The sequence below is a fragment of the Paroedura picta genome, chromosome 12, assembly GCF_049243985.1.
Source record: "Paroedura picta isolate Pp20150507F chromosome 12, Ppicta_v3.0, whole genome shotgun sequence".
NCBI classification, from domain to species: Eukaryota; Metazoa; Chordata; class Lepidosauria; order Squamata; family Gekkonidae; genus Paroedura; species Paroedura picta.
In genome coordinates this window covers 4,540,079-4,556,794 of record NC_135380.1, presented here as the reverse complement: position 1 = coordinate 4,556,794, position 16,716 = coordinate 4,540,079, and the positions used below count along the sequence as shown (strand labels likewise).

At 49.9% G+C, this 16,716-nt stretch overlaps 1 protein-coding gene across 6 annotated transcripts in view; it reads right to left on the bottom strand.

The window, feature by feature from the left end:
- GRIK4 (glutamate ionotropic receptor kainate type subunit 4) overlaps positions 1-16,716 on the bottom strand; it is a 352,867-nt gene that overhangs the window by 259,761 nt on the left and 76,390 nt on the right. The window contains exon 1 of one of the 6 annotated variants that reach the window (XM_077305825.1): positions 13,745-13,947. The exons of the other annotated variants lie outside the window; for them this stretch is intronic. The gene's annotated coding sequence lies outside the window, so the exon portion shown is untranslated. Of the gene's footprint in view, positions 1-13,744; positions 13,948-16,716 lie in introns of those variants that run through there. 6 annotated transcript variants of the gene reach the window in all.

Here is a 16,716-nt window from a genome sequence, read left to right as displayed (position 1 = left end):
CCTTTCTAAGGCCCTGCGGCAACACCCCGAGTTCTGTGACAAACGCACACAGAGAAACAGCGCAAGCACACTGGGTTCAGGGACCTGAACAGGTCCTAGTGGCAGATAACAGCAAACGTTTCTCCATAGCAGCTACTGAGGTTATTCCAAATAGGTCAGGCTGGGCTAGAGACACATAAAGGGATGGATCATGGATAGATGACATGGGTGGGGCCATAGGTAGGTGTTAATTTTGGCCCCAACCAAAAGGCTGGCAGGGCCCAGCTGGGAGCTCATTCCACCAGGTGGGGTCTGGGAAGGAAAATGCCCTAGCTGAGGCCAGACACAACCCTCCTTGGGGCCAGGGGACCCCCCCCCCACCCAAAAGGTTGGTATTTGGAGAGTGGAGTGTCCTTCAATTCTGTTACATCAGTAGACTGTGTCATACCACCAAATGCAGCCAATGATAATTCTTTGTTAAAACAGCCATCAATCCCCTGGAATTCAGTGTGGTTTACAAAAACACAAGAGGAAACCTAACTGCCTGTATCAGTCAGATTTACTTTGCCAATTCACCCAGAGCAGTAAAAGTTTGCCCCCACTCGGAGCAGATAATTTACTCCTCTGGATTTTGTTTGCCTCCATGTTTTGTAACATTTAAGTGCCACCCACCTTGTCTTAGGAAGCTGGGAAGAGAGCCAGCTTGGTGTAGTGGTTAGGAGTGCGGACTTCTAATCTGGCATGCCAGGTTCGATTCTGCGCTCCCCCACATGCAACCAGCTGGGTGACCTTGGGCTCGCCACAGCACTGATAAAACTGTTCTGACCGGGCAGTGATATCAGGGCTCTCTCAGCCTCACCCACCCCACAGGGTGTCTGTTGTGGGGAGAGGAATGGGAAGGTGACTGTAAGCTGCTTTGAGCCTCCTTTGGGTAGGGAAAAGTGGCATATAAGAACCAACTCTTCTTCTTCTTCTGGGCATTCTGGCCTCTCTTGAAACCCCTTCCAGCCATTCACAGCCCAGGGCATAAATCTCTCTGCCACCCGAATGTAACACTCCCAGCTTCTAACAAAATGAGCTGCGACTCACGAAACAGTCTGCCACAAACAATTCATTGGTCTTGGAAAAGTCACAAGGCTGTGTTGTTTTCACCGCAACAGGCATTTCAAATTACTCTGCATTTGTGTTCACACGCACCCTAGGCTGTGGGGGTGGGTGGGAGGAATTCCCTATTGGGTGAGACCTCAAGCCCAGGGTCAAGCAGGAAGGGCTTTCCAGGTCTCCAGATTCAGCTTGAGAACTAACAAGAAACCGGGCTTCTGAACTGGGGCAATGTCAGATTTCTTAACCAAGCTCAGAACTGGCTACTCTAGTTTGGGAATGTCCAGGAGGTACTGGGAGTGCCGCTTGGAAAGCGCAGAGGTAGGGGATGTAAGGTTGCCAAACCTTCGTGTGCTGGCTGGAGATCTTCTGGGATTATAACTGATCTCTGGATGACAGATCAGCTGCCCTGGAGCAACTGGCCTCTACGGCAGGGGAAGTCAACCTGTGGTCCTCCAGATGTCAATGGACTACAATTCCCATGAGCCCCTGCCAGCAAACACTGGCAGGGGCTCATGAGAATTGTAGTCCATGGACATCTGGAGGACCACAGGTTGACTACTCCTGCTCTATGGCATTACAACCCTCTGAAGTCCAGCCCCTCCCCCCACAAAAGCTCCACGTACTTGCCACCCTGGAGCTCCCAACCCTATTGGGGAGAGATTTCAGTGGAGTATAAGGCCGTGGAGTCCACCCTCCAGAGCAGCCACGTTCCTCAGGGGAACTGATCTCAGACACCTGGAGATCAGGTGAAACTCCAAATCTCCAGGCCTCATCCAGAGGATAGTGACCCTGCCTATGCTCATGCAAAGCAAAGAGCTGGTTTCAGTTTCTCCCCCATGGCCCACAGAACTTGTGAGTTCCATTTTCATGCCCTTTCCTCGCATCTTGTGTTTGCCCCCTACACTGCAGGCATTTTCTAATGTAACTTGCACATCAATTGTGTGCGAATGGCACAGAACGTATCAATGATGCATAAGTGGCATAAAAGAACAATGAGTAGGACAGATTCATATATCCCCGTTGCCCAGTTGGATCCTTCAACCCACGCTGCATCTGCGAATGGCTTCCAGTGCTTGAAACTGATATCGCTTGGGACGCTTGGGGAGAGGAAAGGGAAGGAGAATGAAAGCCGCTCTGAGACTTCTTCAGGTAGAGAAAAGCGGCATTACAAGAGCCAACTCTTCTTCAGATGAAGAGGCCTTTTCCTGTTGCCCCCGTTGCTATTTCTCCATCTATTTAAGACTTCCGAGGTGTAAAGACGGGTCCAACTCTGCGCAGACCAAACGGTCAGCTTGCGGCGAGGAGAAAAAAAAAACTGTCTGTGAAAATTCACCAGCCGCTCCATGGATCACCTCCAGACCCCTCCGACATCCTTTTATGATGAGTATTTGTGGTTTAATTTCCTTTCTTTTACTGTGCTAATAAAAAGGCAGGTTTCAATAATAGCGCTATGAAAATGTTTGGGGACAAAAGGAGTGCAAGATTGGAAAGCCACAGTAAAAGCCACAGCTCAGGGGTGATAAGAGGGGAGCCAAGCGGAGGCACGTCGGAAGGAAGGAAAAAGGAGACGCCTCTGCAGCACAATAACGAAATCAGGGACAGATCGCCGCGGCTCCCTGATTCGGGGGCCGATTCTGATCAAAGCTGAAACTTGAAGTGACAATGCAGGCCAAGACCACAATGGTACCAGGAAGTGGCAGAAAAAAGGGACAAGATTGGTGGGGAAAGGTGCTGCTGAATTGCAAGGGACTCTGCTGAGAACCATCCTGGCATCATGGTGAAGAGCAGTAGCCTTTAACCTGGAGAACCGGGTTAGATTCTCTACTCCTCTTCCACATGGAGCCAGCTGGGCAATCTTGGGGAAGTCCCAGCTCTCCCAGCTGTCACAGGGTGTCTGTGATGGGGAGAGGAAGGGCAGGTGATTGTAAGCCACTTTGAGACTCCTCCAGGCAGTAAGAAGTAAGGTTAAAAAAACCCTGAGACATTCAGAGGTAATTTGCCACTGCCTGTTGCTGGACTCCTTTGGCGGTCTCCTGTCCAAGCATCATCAAAGACCCCAGCATTGTCCCGGCTCACAAACCTTTTGACCAGATGGATGACAGACACACACACGCACAAATGTGGAATCAGGCAAGTCAGAGACGCCAACGACTCCTGAGGAAGGGATACCACAGAGGCAACAGACGAGAAAAACATCCTTTTGTTTTACATCTCAGGGATCATAAGTGCTGACTGATAAACAAGATATCTGGGCAAACAGTACCGATCTTGAGACTCCGTATGAAGGCAGCTTTGCCAGTTCCTGCGATGTGCATGCAGTGGCTTTGGGCCAGCCAATCTCTCTCAGCTGAGCTCCCTTGGAAGATAGCTGCAGGGATAAAATGAGGGATGGAGAATCAAGAATGCTGCCATGAGTATCTCAGAGGAAGGGCAGGATAGAAATGTCACAGATAGGTAAAATACAAACTCACTCGGAGTCTTGCGTACAAGTCGACAATTTGTCTTTGGAGAAGGATCGCTTGCCAGTAATGACAATCTCTCTGAGGAATCCTGGATTTGCTCCTTTTATAGGATCCTAGAGTGGGAAGGGACCCACACAGGCCATCTAGTCCCACCTCCTGCTCAATGCAGGGTCAGCCTCCAGCATCCAGGAGAAGGACCTGCCCAGCCGCTGCTCAAAATTCATCACCTTCTTAGGCAGCCCATTCCATTGCTGATCTGATTGGGATCCCCCCCCCCCGCCCTTATATTTAGCTGGTACCATTCTACACGAAGTTTGAAGCTATTGCCACAGGTCCTCTCCTCCACTGCCAAAAGGAGCCGCTCCATTCCCTCCTCCAAATGACAACCTTTCAAATACTTCAAGGGAGCCATCCCGTCCCCTCTCAGCCTCCTCTTCTCCAGGATGAACATTTCCAAGTCCCTCAGCCCTTCCTCACAGGGCTCGGTCCCCACCCTGGAGCATCCTCGTCACTCTCCTCTGCATCCTCTCCATTTTGTCCACGTCTTCTTTGAAGCGAGGCCTCCAGAACTGCACCCCAGATGTGAGCTGACCAACGAGTTACATTGTGGGACTAGGACATCTTGCAATTTTGATGTGATGCCTTTGTGGATACAGCCCAAGCCTGCGTTCGCCTCCCTTACTGCCACATCACTCTGTCTGCCCAAGTTTAGTTTACCGCCCACAAATACCCCAAGTTCTCATTCGCACCCGCTGCTACCCAGAAGCATCTAGTATGCGCGCTTCTCATCTTTGTGACCCAGATGTACCACTCCGCACTTCTTATTGAATGGCATCTTGTTCTCACTTGCCCACTTTTCCTGCGTGCTCTAAACGAACCCCAGGGCTTCTCAGAACTCCATCTGAACATCGTCGCTCTAATGCATTAATCCTTAAAACACCGAATACTCAGAATTCAGAGATTAAAGCGAGAAGGGACCACCCATGGATCCACCTTACTTTATATGCACATTAAAAGCAGGTTCTGAGACAGAAAGAGTACGGGAGCTTGTTGGAGGCGCAAGTGGCGCAATGCGCTTCCCCCTACAGTCGCCGTGGACCATTAGGCTCTGAGCCTGAAAGACACCTCTGGTGATCAGGCCATTAACCTCAGAGCAGTTCAGTCGGATGCTGTCGGAAGCCCCAGTTCAAGCCCAATGGTGGCCTTTTGAACCATCGGCCTTGGAGGTGTGCTGGAGAAGCATCCAGCCTGTGAATGTTCATTGATGTCGGGAGGAGCAAGGAAGACGGGGGCAGCCGCCCCAAGGCAGGTTTGGGTTTCTACAGTGTCACCCTCCTTGTTCAGTCTGACTGCACCAGAGTCGCTGAGCTAAACCTTGCGACTGCTTTCAACTCCTTCACCCAATGAGAACGTGGGAGCCCAACGGAACTTGCAGCTGCTTTTAGTGAAGCAGCAAACTCTCAAATGGGGCGTCCGTCCCCAACACTTTTCCCTTCCTCTCCCTGCAGCAGACAGCCTAGGTGGGTAGGTGGGGCTGAGGGAGCTCCGAGAGAACAGCTGTATGAGAACTGTGACTGGCTGGTGGAAAAGGAGCAAAGAATTAAAGGAGGTTCTCCAGATTAGAATCCGTCGCTCTTCAACCAGGGCAACTCGCTGGCTCTCCTTCTGCGCCGTTGGAGGCTGAGCTGGCCTGTGTTACCCTCGGATATCCTGGCCATGGAGAAACAAGCAAGCAGCGAGATGCAGACTGGGTAGAGCAGGGGTAGTCAAACTGCGGCCCTCCAGATGTCCGTGGACTACAATTCCCAGGAGCCCCTGCCAGCATTCGCTGGCAGGGGCTCCTGGGAATTGTAGTCCACGGACATCTGGAGGGCCGCAGTTTGACTACCCCTGGGGTAGAGTGTGCAGGATTCCAGTTGCACCTCCGGGGCTGCACTGGAGGCTCTTCGCACCATGGACAAAAGGGGAAGAGGCAGCAGAGAGAGTTGGCACGCCTCCCCCGCATACAAAGGTAAGGCTCAGCCAGGTTGGAGGAGGCTGCGGTTGGCCAGGCCGGGATGCTTCTGCTGCTGTTCTCCGTGGCGGCGATGCCGTAGGTATTTTCACTCACGACAGGCACTTCCACTCATCCGCAGTGAAGCGGTCGATAAATACTAAAACACACCAACTAGCAAGTCATTAACTTGCCGGAGCCTCATTTTTTAAGTATCTTTTTTTCAAGAGGGGAGGGATAATGTCGGCAGCAGCTGGAATTTGCTATTGCATCTGCTCACAACTGGAAGATCCTTGCAGGATTTTGAGCTGGTCCCTTTTTTCTATGGAAGACCACAAAACACTCCGACTTCTGTTGCTATGCAGTACCTAAACTCCAATTTCCCCAAGCAGAAGCATCAGGAAAGATATTTTTGTTGTTGCTAAAATAACAGGATGCTGATGAAGATGACTCACGTAACGGCTAAATGCTTTATACATGGTCAGCAAGGTCAGTGAAGGACAGGTCTTAAGATATGAGGCCTCTGCTTGCCTCCCAAAAAGTCTTTTAGATACCCGATGGTTTCCACCCCACCTGGGGCCAGACAGGGGGTCCAGCTGCAGATATTCTAGCTGCTACACAATGTCTCTGCCCAATTATTATTAGGTATTAAGAAGAGATTGGGCGTTCAGCCCATTTTGCAGTCACTCCATTGGCTACCTCCATTAATTCCCAGTCACTCTGCAGATCTTGATCTCTGTGCTTTGAATCTAACTCATCAGTTATTAGATTGTACCAGCAGGATCTCTGGAGTTGACTTCAAAAGAATACCCATGTTGAATAGACTTGTCATAACACACTCTGTTCTTGATGCGATGGCATGGCTAAAGCACTTCAGTTTATGGCATTTGTCTCTTCTTTCAAGGAGTTCAAAGTAGCAGGAATGGTAGCCATGGAACCCCAATTTTAACTGTGCAGATCTTCCCCCCTACCCTCCCAGAGATAAGTTTGGGTGAGAGAGTCACTGGTCAATCCCCTGTTGAGCTCTCATAGCTAGTCCACAGCCACCTGGCAAATTTTGCAGTGAGTGCGGACGTGGATTTTGGCTACCTGAACCATTGTTCCCACCCCAAGGGGGTCACACACACGAACAGGCTTAGAACTACTCTGGCAGACAGCAGCTCTGCGCTTTTAACATCTGTGTGGCAGGCATCAATTCAACAGGAGCAGCTTTCTTAGGGGACATGGTGATAAGAGCATTGATTCTCAGCTCATTTTGGGTTGCCAGCTCCAGGTGGTCGAGAAGGGGAGGGACCTCAATGCGTTATAATGCCACATTGTCCACGGCAGCCAGTTTCCTCAGGAGAACTGATTGCCATTGCCTGGAGAACAGTTGTGATACCAGGTCTCCTGGTATCAGGTCTCCATGGTACCAGGTCTCCATGTGCCGCCAGGAGGCTGGAGACACTAAACCAGGGGTAGTCAAACTGCGGCCCTCCAGATGTCCATGGACTACAATTCCCAGGAGCCCCCTGGACATCTGGAGGGCCGCAGTTTGACTACCCCTGCACTAAACCTACCCCCACAGGCCAAAATGGCAAAAAGAAAAAACATGTTTGTCACCCTAAAGCAGGGGTGGCCAAACTGGGGCTCCCCTCTCCAGAGGTGTCCACGGACTACAATTCCCATGAGCCCCTGCCAGAACTGGGAATCGTCATCCCAGGACATCTGGCGAGCCAGAGTTCAGCCGACCTTGCTCTAAAGCATGAGCTTCTTTAACGGACGTGAGTGGGGGCTGCTATCATTTGAAATGCAGATAGGCTTGGCCCCCTTCCCTCTGCCAGAACCACGCTGAGTAATTTGGCAAAATGGCTGCCGCCCACACCCCAGATCCATCCAGATGATCAACACAACAAATGCCACCCAATCCCGTTGCGACGCTCCGGTTCAGCTCAGTTCATTTCTCCGCATCAGCTGTCAGTCATCGTAAGCATCCTCGGAGCAACCTGAGCGCGGAAGATCCTGGAGTACGTTTTGCGTAATGCTACGCTTGTCCTTTAACGCCGAACCCGTTAATGCAGGCAATCCGTTTAGCAGTTACAGAAGCTCTGCATGTAATTACCATTTGCACGTATCTCTGGCAAATTAAAACATTTCGAAAAACTCTGGGAAGGAGGGGGGAAAAGCACAGCTGCTGAAGGAGGAACAAAAAGGCACTCAGACACCAAAACTGCCACATCAGCAGGCCCGGAAGCCCTAGGAGGAGGGACGTCTTCCGTAATGAGCAGGGAACGGTCCGTCCCTGAGGGAGGCAGAGCAGGCCCCCACTGCTGTCTTTCTAGAGGAAGAGCCCCTTGAAGAGCCACTTATCTTGAGACGTCCCGCAAAAGCCGTCTCCGAGGGCCGTTTTAGTCCTGCAACAAAACGCCTGCCGCCCACCCGGCAGAAATCCAGCTAGGCCGAAGAACAGAACAGGCTGCAGAGTTTGGAAGAACGCAATGCCAGAGCTTTAAGTTGCTTCTGGACAAGGAGTTCTCTCATCAGCGGGAGCCCAGAATTTGGAAGGCGCTCTTTCAGAGTTCATTGAAGGGGCCTCCGTTTAGGAAAAAGCCCACCCTGCAGTAATGTGCCGTTAATATGAAAGGCGATCCGCTTATCTTTCCCAATTTAACAAGTTGGGGGCGGCCATCTCCAGTTCCTGGCTGCAGCCATTCCGCAGACCCTTTTCAAGGAAGCCAAGTGGAACCATGCGCAGTATAATGAGGCACATTAGGGAAACAGAGAACTAACCACTCGTGGTGGAAAGCTCTAAAAGGAATCAAAGCCAATGGCCGGCAAAGTCGGTAATGAGAATCTCGCTGGCATGGAAGCCAGCCAGAAAGAATGCGCATCCCCTTCCCCCCCCCCCCCCCCCCGTACACCTAGGAACTCAAGCGCATTTCTGCTCCCTCCAGTGGCTGGAACATGTAAGATGTTGGGGACATTTCAGCTCACTTTGGAGTTCCCCCACAGTTCTTAGAGAACCTGGTGGAAAGAATACAAATTGGCCAGCAACCAGTGCTAAGGTGGCGCTAGTCAGAGTCCAGCTGTAGAAGACCTAGATTAGCCTCTCTCAACTTCATTATTATTAAAATTTATTATTCTATTTATTATTTAAATTTACCCCTGAGAAGCCCCTGAAACATTCCTCAGGCTTTGAGAAAACTCAGAAGTGGCCCGTTCATGCAGAATATGGTTGGGAAGCACAGCTGTGGACACGCCCACCCAGGGCCCCTCCCCTTCCCACCCCCTCCAGGCCCATCATTGGCCAGTTTGGTAGGGGGAGGGTGGATCAACATGACCATATATGGTCAGATTACCCAATAAAAGTTGAACAAAAGATATTTGGTCACGTATATGGTTAGGTAAAGGTATCCTCTGTGCAAGCACCGAGTCATGTCTGACCCTTGGGGTGACGCCCTCTAGCGTTTTCATGGCAGACTCAATACGGGGTCGTTTGCCAGTGCCTTCCCCAGTCATGACCGTTTACCCCCCAGCAAGCTGGGTACTCATTTTACCGACCTTGGGAGGATGGAAGGCTGAGTCAACCTTGAGCCGACTGCTGGGATCGAACTCCCAGCCTCATGGTAAGAGCTTCAGACAGCATGTCTGCTGCCTTACCACTCTGCGCCACAAGAGGCTCATATATATGGCTATATCACCCAATAAAGATTGAACAAGGACGGGAAGCAAGAAGGCCAACCGGGAACACATCCAGGAGGAAGATGGAGCTGGATCTGGAGAGTTTTCCTGGGCCCTGAAAGCCTCTTGGAATTACCCACCATGACTTTTCAAAGGACGGTACCAGTTCCTTGGAAAACAGTTTTATTACAAAAACACTGGGTGGATGGCAACACGATGCCAGGCTCCACTAGCCTGACAGGCAACTGTGACATTTCTGGAATTTGCAATTACCTGGTTTGGTGGAAAGCCTCGTCCAGCTCTTAATGCTCAGCCGAGTCATTAACTGAGCCTTATTTCCCCAGGAAGCTCTTCCCCAGCTTAGAATGCTAAGTGGGACTGTGCACCGGCATGCTCAACAGACCGATTGCTCCAAGACAGCTGCCTAGGAGGAAGGACAGGCGAGCCTGCAAATGCAGGATTTGCAACACGTGGGTCTCCAAAACCCTCACTGAGAAAGGCCATCAGTTCTGAGATAATTCTGAATCCACTTAAGGGAACACAAAGAATCATAAGAGTTGGAAAGGGACCTCCAGGGTCATCTAGTCCAACCCCCTACAGAATGCAGGAAAGTCACAACTATCAGATGATTCCCACCCACACCGCCCCCCCAAACAAAACAAAATAGAAACCATGGCCAATTTGGCCTGGAGGAAATTCATCTTCCGACTCCACAGTGGTAGCCGGCATTTCCCTGCGCATGCAAGAAAGGGCCACAGAGCCAACTACTGACGCAACCCTTCCTGCCCACCCACAATCTGCCTAAATTCACAGAATCAGTATTTCCATCAGGTGGCATCCAGCCTCTGCTTAAAAACTTCCAAAGAAGGAGAACCCACCACCTCCTGAGGAAGCTTGTCCCACTGAGGAACCACTATAATTGTCAGAAACATCTTCCGGTTGTTTAGCTGAAAATTCTTTTGAATTAATTTTAACCCATTGGTTCTGGTCCGACCCTCTGGGGCAATAGAAAACAACTATGTTCCATCTCCTACATATGGAGAAGGAATAAGGAATCAAACCTGGTTCTCCAGACTAGAGGCCACTGCTCTTAGCCACAACTCCAAGCTGGCTCTCACTACACCAAGCTGCTCTCCAGCCCATCCTCCAAAGCAGCCTTTTCTTCCCAGGAGAAAGAATCTCAGTAGTCTCAAGATCAATTTCAATAACAGGAGTTATCCAGGTGCCACCTGGAGGTTGGCAACCCTTACTCTGCTTGGGACCCTTCTTGGGGATCTGGTTGGACAGGGCAGGAAACAGGATAGTTGGGTAGGAGGCCTGATCCAACGGAAGCGGGGCAGGGGGGAGTCCTGAACTTCTGAGCGATGACAAAGCATCTTGATTTAGTCTCACGCCTGGCCTCGCCCCAGCCATCCCCAGCTGGATTTTGCAAATGCACAGCTTTTTTGCAGCTTTCTCCCTCCCGGTTCTGGAAAGGTTGCTTGACACTGCAGAGGGAGCAGAGACAGCAATGAAAGGATACTCCCAGCAAAAGCAGAATGGGAGCTTCAGAACCAAACAAGTCCTATTAAAGCGAGAGAAGGCAAGCAGCGTGTCCGACGGAAAGCTTCAGGCCCCAAGGCGGAAGACATCTTGTCCCCAAAGCTTCCCAGTTTATCAGGGACCTCGAGCAGGCCTCTGCTGTCAACCCCCTCCCCTCTGATGGATTTCCTCCCCCGGGCCTTAAAGGGCAGTTCCAAAGACACAAGCAAGGACCAGGCAATTAAATTAAATTATACTTTATTGGCCAGAGCTGTACAAGCATGGCCGGAAAGTACGCCCAGAGAACAGCTCCTAGAACAGGGCGGAAATTAATAGGCCGCTCCAAGTCGGGTCTCTGGCACTGCACTCGCTTGCCTGCACATAAAGAATTAAACTTGGCGGGCTTAAAGGTGCCACTGGACCAAACAAATTTATTCTGGACACAAGCTTCTCCAATATGCGTGTGCACACAGAAGCTTACAGCCAGAATTCAACTTACAGCCACTGGATTCAAACTTTATACCCATCTCTCCACTGCTCAAAAGCGTGGCTTTTACAATTGCCTTCCCTTCCTCTCTCCACAACAGACACCCTGTGAGGGAGCTGAGAGAGCTTTGACAGGACTACACTTTGAGAACAGCTGTAACAGGACTGTGACTGGTCCAAAGTCACCCAAGCTGGTTGTCTGTGGAGGAGAAGTGGGGAATCAAACCCGGCTCGCCAGATTAAAAGCAGTCGCTCTTAACCGCGACACCATGCTGGCGAGCACTGGCAAACCACCTCACTATCAGCACAGATGTAGGGATATTGCATTGCACACCTAGCCTTTCTTCTAGCTACCCGGAGCGTAAGAGGTGGCGTTTTGAGCCATCTTGCCTAGTGGTTAGAGTGTCAAGCTAGGAACTGCAAACCCCCATTCTGCCGCAGAGGCTCATGGGTGACTTAGAACCAATCAAACACACAAAACTCCCTCTTTCTCTTAGCTTAACTTAGAACCAATCAAACACACAAAACTCCCTCTTTTTCTTAGCTTAACCTACCTCTCAGAGCTGTCGTGAGGATAAAAATGGCAGGACATTCGTAAGCTGTTCTTGGATCCCCACAAGGGAGAAAAGTGGGGTATAAATAGCTAAAGGAACAAATTAGATTCTTTTTAAAACTTCAGTTGAGAAATCTTTACTTTCTTGTGGAGTACTTTCTGACTTCTGAAGCCAATTCTCTGCCCCACCCCACAGATATTATCCTTCTTCCTGCCCTGTCCAGGCATTACGCGGTGAAGAATGTAGGGTTTTCGAACTAGGGAGACCTGGATTCGAATCCTCACTTATTAGATCACCCTGGGGCAATGATATGCACCTTCCCCAATGCAAACACTAATTTCCCTTCAAGGGCTGTAGGGGGGCTAAAATGCAATAAGCCTGACATGGTGGGGAAACCGTCTTCCTTATCTAACCGCCCCTTGCAAAAGGCCTCCTTCTACCCTCCACCAAAGGGACCAATAACTATTTGACAGTTCCAGCACATCCCCAAAGGAGCCCATTAAAAATCAATACATTACAAAACCTGACTCCTTTCTAAGAACCAAACCAACCCATTCAACATAATCTATTTCTCGGCTGGCGGGTGGCAAAAAAGAGTAATAATAAGAGGATAGAGAAATAAACTTGCATTGACTGATTTAAAATTATACTTTAAATCAAGTGCCTCTGAACTAGAAGCCTTGTATTTCATTAAAGGGGGGAGGGGGGAAAGAGGGTGAAAACAATATCAACCCAGAGAAGAAACAAGCTAAACGCACAACAGATATTTTCTCTCCATTAAGCCACGGAGAAGGTGTTAATATACAACGTACAACGTATTAATCACTCCTCTAACTTCCAAACACGAAATGCATCATTAACAATCATGTTGTTTTCAATTAGCTTCCCGCATTGCAAAAGGGGTGGGGGGGAGGAGGTGGAGAAATTCCTCGATGCATTCTGGGCACATCGGGGCTTTTGGAAAACAAAAAAAGTCCAGGAATGATCTATAAGCCTAGTCGGGGTGAGATTCTTCAGACACACCTTTCCCTCCAACCAGGTGCAGGGTCCCTGATATACTGATGGAACCTAGAGAGAAAATATTTCCCCAGGGAAAGACCACCCAAGACAAAAAGTTATGAAAGGGATAGGAGCTGCCTTGACATCCCCATCCGGAACAGGAATGCAATTTGCAAGGGAAAGCTGGATCTCTTTGGGCCAACACATGATACAAGGTTCTGGAAAGTTCTTCAACTGATACTCCCCTTTCTGGCCCAAACCAGGCACCCCACCACCCTTGTGCAATGGGAAACAGGGCAGCAGGCAAAATGCCAGGAGATCTTGGGAGGAGCTGCTGTTGAGGAATGAAAGACTGCCAAGTCTGCATGCAGCCAGTCCCAGGTTCCATCCCCAAATAAAGGTAACAGGTGCTGCGAGTTTCTCACCTGGTGAAGGGAGCTTTGTATTGTGAGAGTGGATTAATCTTGAAGAAGGGCTAACCAAACCCAACCTGGATAGCCCAGGCAAGCCCAATCACACCAGAAGCTAAGGATGGTCAGCCCTGGCTAGCCCTTGGAGGAGAGATCTCAAGGAATACCAGAAACAAACCAGCTCTAACCTGACACCTGACAATCTTAGGAACGCCTGGCTACAGTGCACACATGCCAGGTGATAAAAATAAATGGTTACCAGAACAGAGTTTAGCCCAGGCAAAACAGTATGATGCTACTTAACTGGAATCACGGTTTATGGACCACCCCTCTTGGCTGCCCATCGCAGGGCAGTTTACATGGTCTAAGAGCTCAATAAAAAAAGATAACGCACAAAGATAAAACCAGGCTAAGAATTATGTAAAACCACAAGTTAACACTGTTGTATCAACCCTAATTACAGAGATCAAGTTATGGCAGCAAGCTGTTAGCTTACTGGGAAGAGACGGGGAGGAAAGTACAGCCAATAAATCCCCCAATGAGGATATCACAAAAAAAACACATGCATAAACTTACATTTAATTCAAGTAGATCTAGTTGACATTCAGGCTGCAGCCAAAAGAGAAGAAAAACTCATTGTCCAGGGTTCAAATCTGACTCTGCTCTTCCAGAAATCCAAGGGGGGAGACAAGTGACTTGCTCAAACAACAGCAGAAGACAGAGGCAAAGCTCTGAAAGCAACCCACAGCAGGTTTTATGGGGAAGGATCCTGATCTCTCTGCTAACAAGGCAATCAGTGCTAAGGAGGAGGGGCTGTGTCAATTAGCACAGCCTGCAGAAGCAGAGCCCAAACCTGGAAGCCCTGAGGCTGAGCCCCAGAAGGAAAAGCTGGGTATATTGAGAGGAATCAAAGGCCAAAGGTGCTGCTGGGGAACCAGCCATTGGCTGGGAAGGATGGTAAGCGTCCAATTGGAGGTGAGGGTGGGACCGCAGGCCAGGAGGAGGCTGAGAGGGTGTTCCTGCCAAGAGGCAATGCCATGTGCTAGCAATGGCAAGGTATGTGGCAGTCATGAATAGTTGTGACGTTCCCTAACACAGGCCTGCCAGCTTGTCTGGCAATTGGTGTGCAGGAGTAGGAGGGCACTGTAGCTACAGGAGAGATGTGCACAGACAGGGGTCTCCATGGAAGAGGGCAAGGTGAGACAGGAGGGGTTGAAGGCAAGTGAAGGCAAAGAGAGGCCTCCCATTCAAGGAGATAACATGTAAACATATTGAGAGAGGTGTAGCCTCCTTCTCCCCAATGCCAAGGCATGCTGGGTTTTTCACTCCAACACTTTGACTCTTAAAACCTGGAGAACTTGTTGCTACTGAGCGTGAATCCCCCTCTTTCAGTGAAGGCTCTGGCAACATTACGCCCCTTTTGAGCAGATAAGGCTGCAGCTACGTTGAAGGCAGCTTGAATGGGCAATGGGGCCTGTTAGACCTTTCCTGGCCTCAGTACTCCTCAGCCTCCCAGTGGGGGCTCAAAGTAGCTTAAATTGTTCTCCTCTCCTGCATTTTATCCTCACAACAACCCTGTGAGGTGGGCTAGGCTGAGTGGGGATTCGAACTCGGATCTCCCAGGTCCCAGTCTGCTGCTCTAACCACTGCACCACGCCGGCTGTCTTTAGCGTGTGTTCTCTTACGGCAAGCCCCCGAGAGCCCTTCAAACCTGAGAGCAAACAAATCACATTGGCCTAGAGAAGTTGACACTGTTATTTATATTGAGCTTTTTAGAGAGACATGTAAAAAGGGGGAGGGGGAGGGGGAGGGGGAGGGGAAGGGGGAGGGGGAGGGGGAGGGGGAGGGGCGAACAACCCTAAGAGAATAGAATTTTCTTCTAAATTACCCACAACTTCATCGTCTGCTGAAAGCAAATCTGAAGTGGCTCTTGGCAAATGAGGCATGACATACATCACCACGCCAGAGTCAATATATATGGACATGCATTTAATATTTTATGAGGCTGATTAAAGAAAAGGACAATACATCAAAAAAATGGCAAAATATCCGTAGAAGAACAGGCAGAGGAAGCTATGTTTGAGTATCCAACTTTGGGGCAGGCACAGGACCCACAATCTAGTGGATGGCTAAAGACCAAAGTACTCTTCCTCCAGGAAGCCAAAAAGACCACAAGCTGCCCGAAGCAGGACTCCGGAAAGCCAACCTAGCACAATCCTTCTGCAAACACCAGAGCTATGATCACAGCTTAAATGCCTAGACTTCGCTTGACTCCTCCTGTTTATGACAAAGATAACTTTCTTCTCCCTCTCCCCAGATACTAGAACTTCAGGGCACGATGCCGGCAGATGGTAGATTCAGGAGAGCCTAAAGGAAATACTTCTTTTCTCAGCAAATGATTGAAATGTGGCCTTCACTGCCAGAGGATGTAGTGATGGCCACCATCACAGGCATCTTTAAAAAGAGATCAGAGGGGTGGTCTATCTGTCGCTACCAGTCTAAGTAGTCTATGTGAAACTGTTAGATCTGACCCTACGAAGTTTCATGTCAGTCAGTGGTGAATAACATGAAAGCTCTGAATTAGGATCTGGAAGTTCAGAGGTAATAAAGTACTGAATCTCAGAGCCAGGAGGCAACATCAGGGGAAGGCCTTGACCTCCATGTCCTGTTGAGGGCTGGCCAGAGGAACTGGTTGGCCTCTATGTGAGACAGGATCCTGCACTAGATGGACCCCTGGTCTGATCCAGCAGGGCTCTTCTGATGCTGTTATGAAGGCCTCAATCTCTGTGTGCCCTGTTGTTGAACCTCCAGAAGAACTTGCTGGCCACTGTGTGAGACAGGATTTTGGACTAGATGGATCCCGCAGAGTTCTGCTTATGTTCTTGCGAAGGCCTCTGCCTCTACGCTCTGTTGTTGGCTCTCTAGAGCAAGGGTAGTCAACCTGTGGTCCTCCAGATGTTCATTGACTACAATTCCCATGAGCCCCTGCCAGTGTTTGCTGGCAGGGGCTCACAGGAATTGTAGTCCATGAACATCTACACAGGTTGACTACCCCTGCTCTAGAGGAACTGGTTGGCCTCTGTGTGAGACAGGATACTGGTCTGATTCAGCAGGGCTCTGCTTATATTCTTTTGTTCATGTGGGTAACCATCACTTGAAAAAGGGTGTTGGGTTTGCCAGACACAATAGGAAATAATCAGCTTCAGAGCAACAAATGCGGCTTTCCCCTTATACATCCTGGGAATAAAGCTGTCACAGACTCAGAAGGCCTCGATGCGACTGTAGTCGTTTCCACTGATGACCGTGAACATAACCGTCTGTCTTCGGACCCATTCCCAGCGCCCTACCATCCAGCAACATCTAATGATCTTCGTGGCACTGCAGGGCCCTGCCAAAAGGTGAGCAGATGGATGAGTCAGCCACAGCACTGAAAGGGAAAGAGAACGCCCCACATATGTCTGTAGAACTGCTCAAAAACTGACACCTGCTACAGTCACCTGGAGGCTTCGTGCCTTATTCAGAGCTCCCAAGCTATTCGGCTGGCTGAC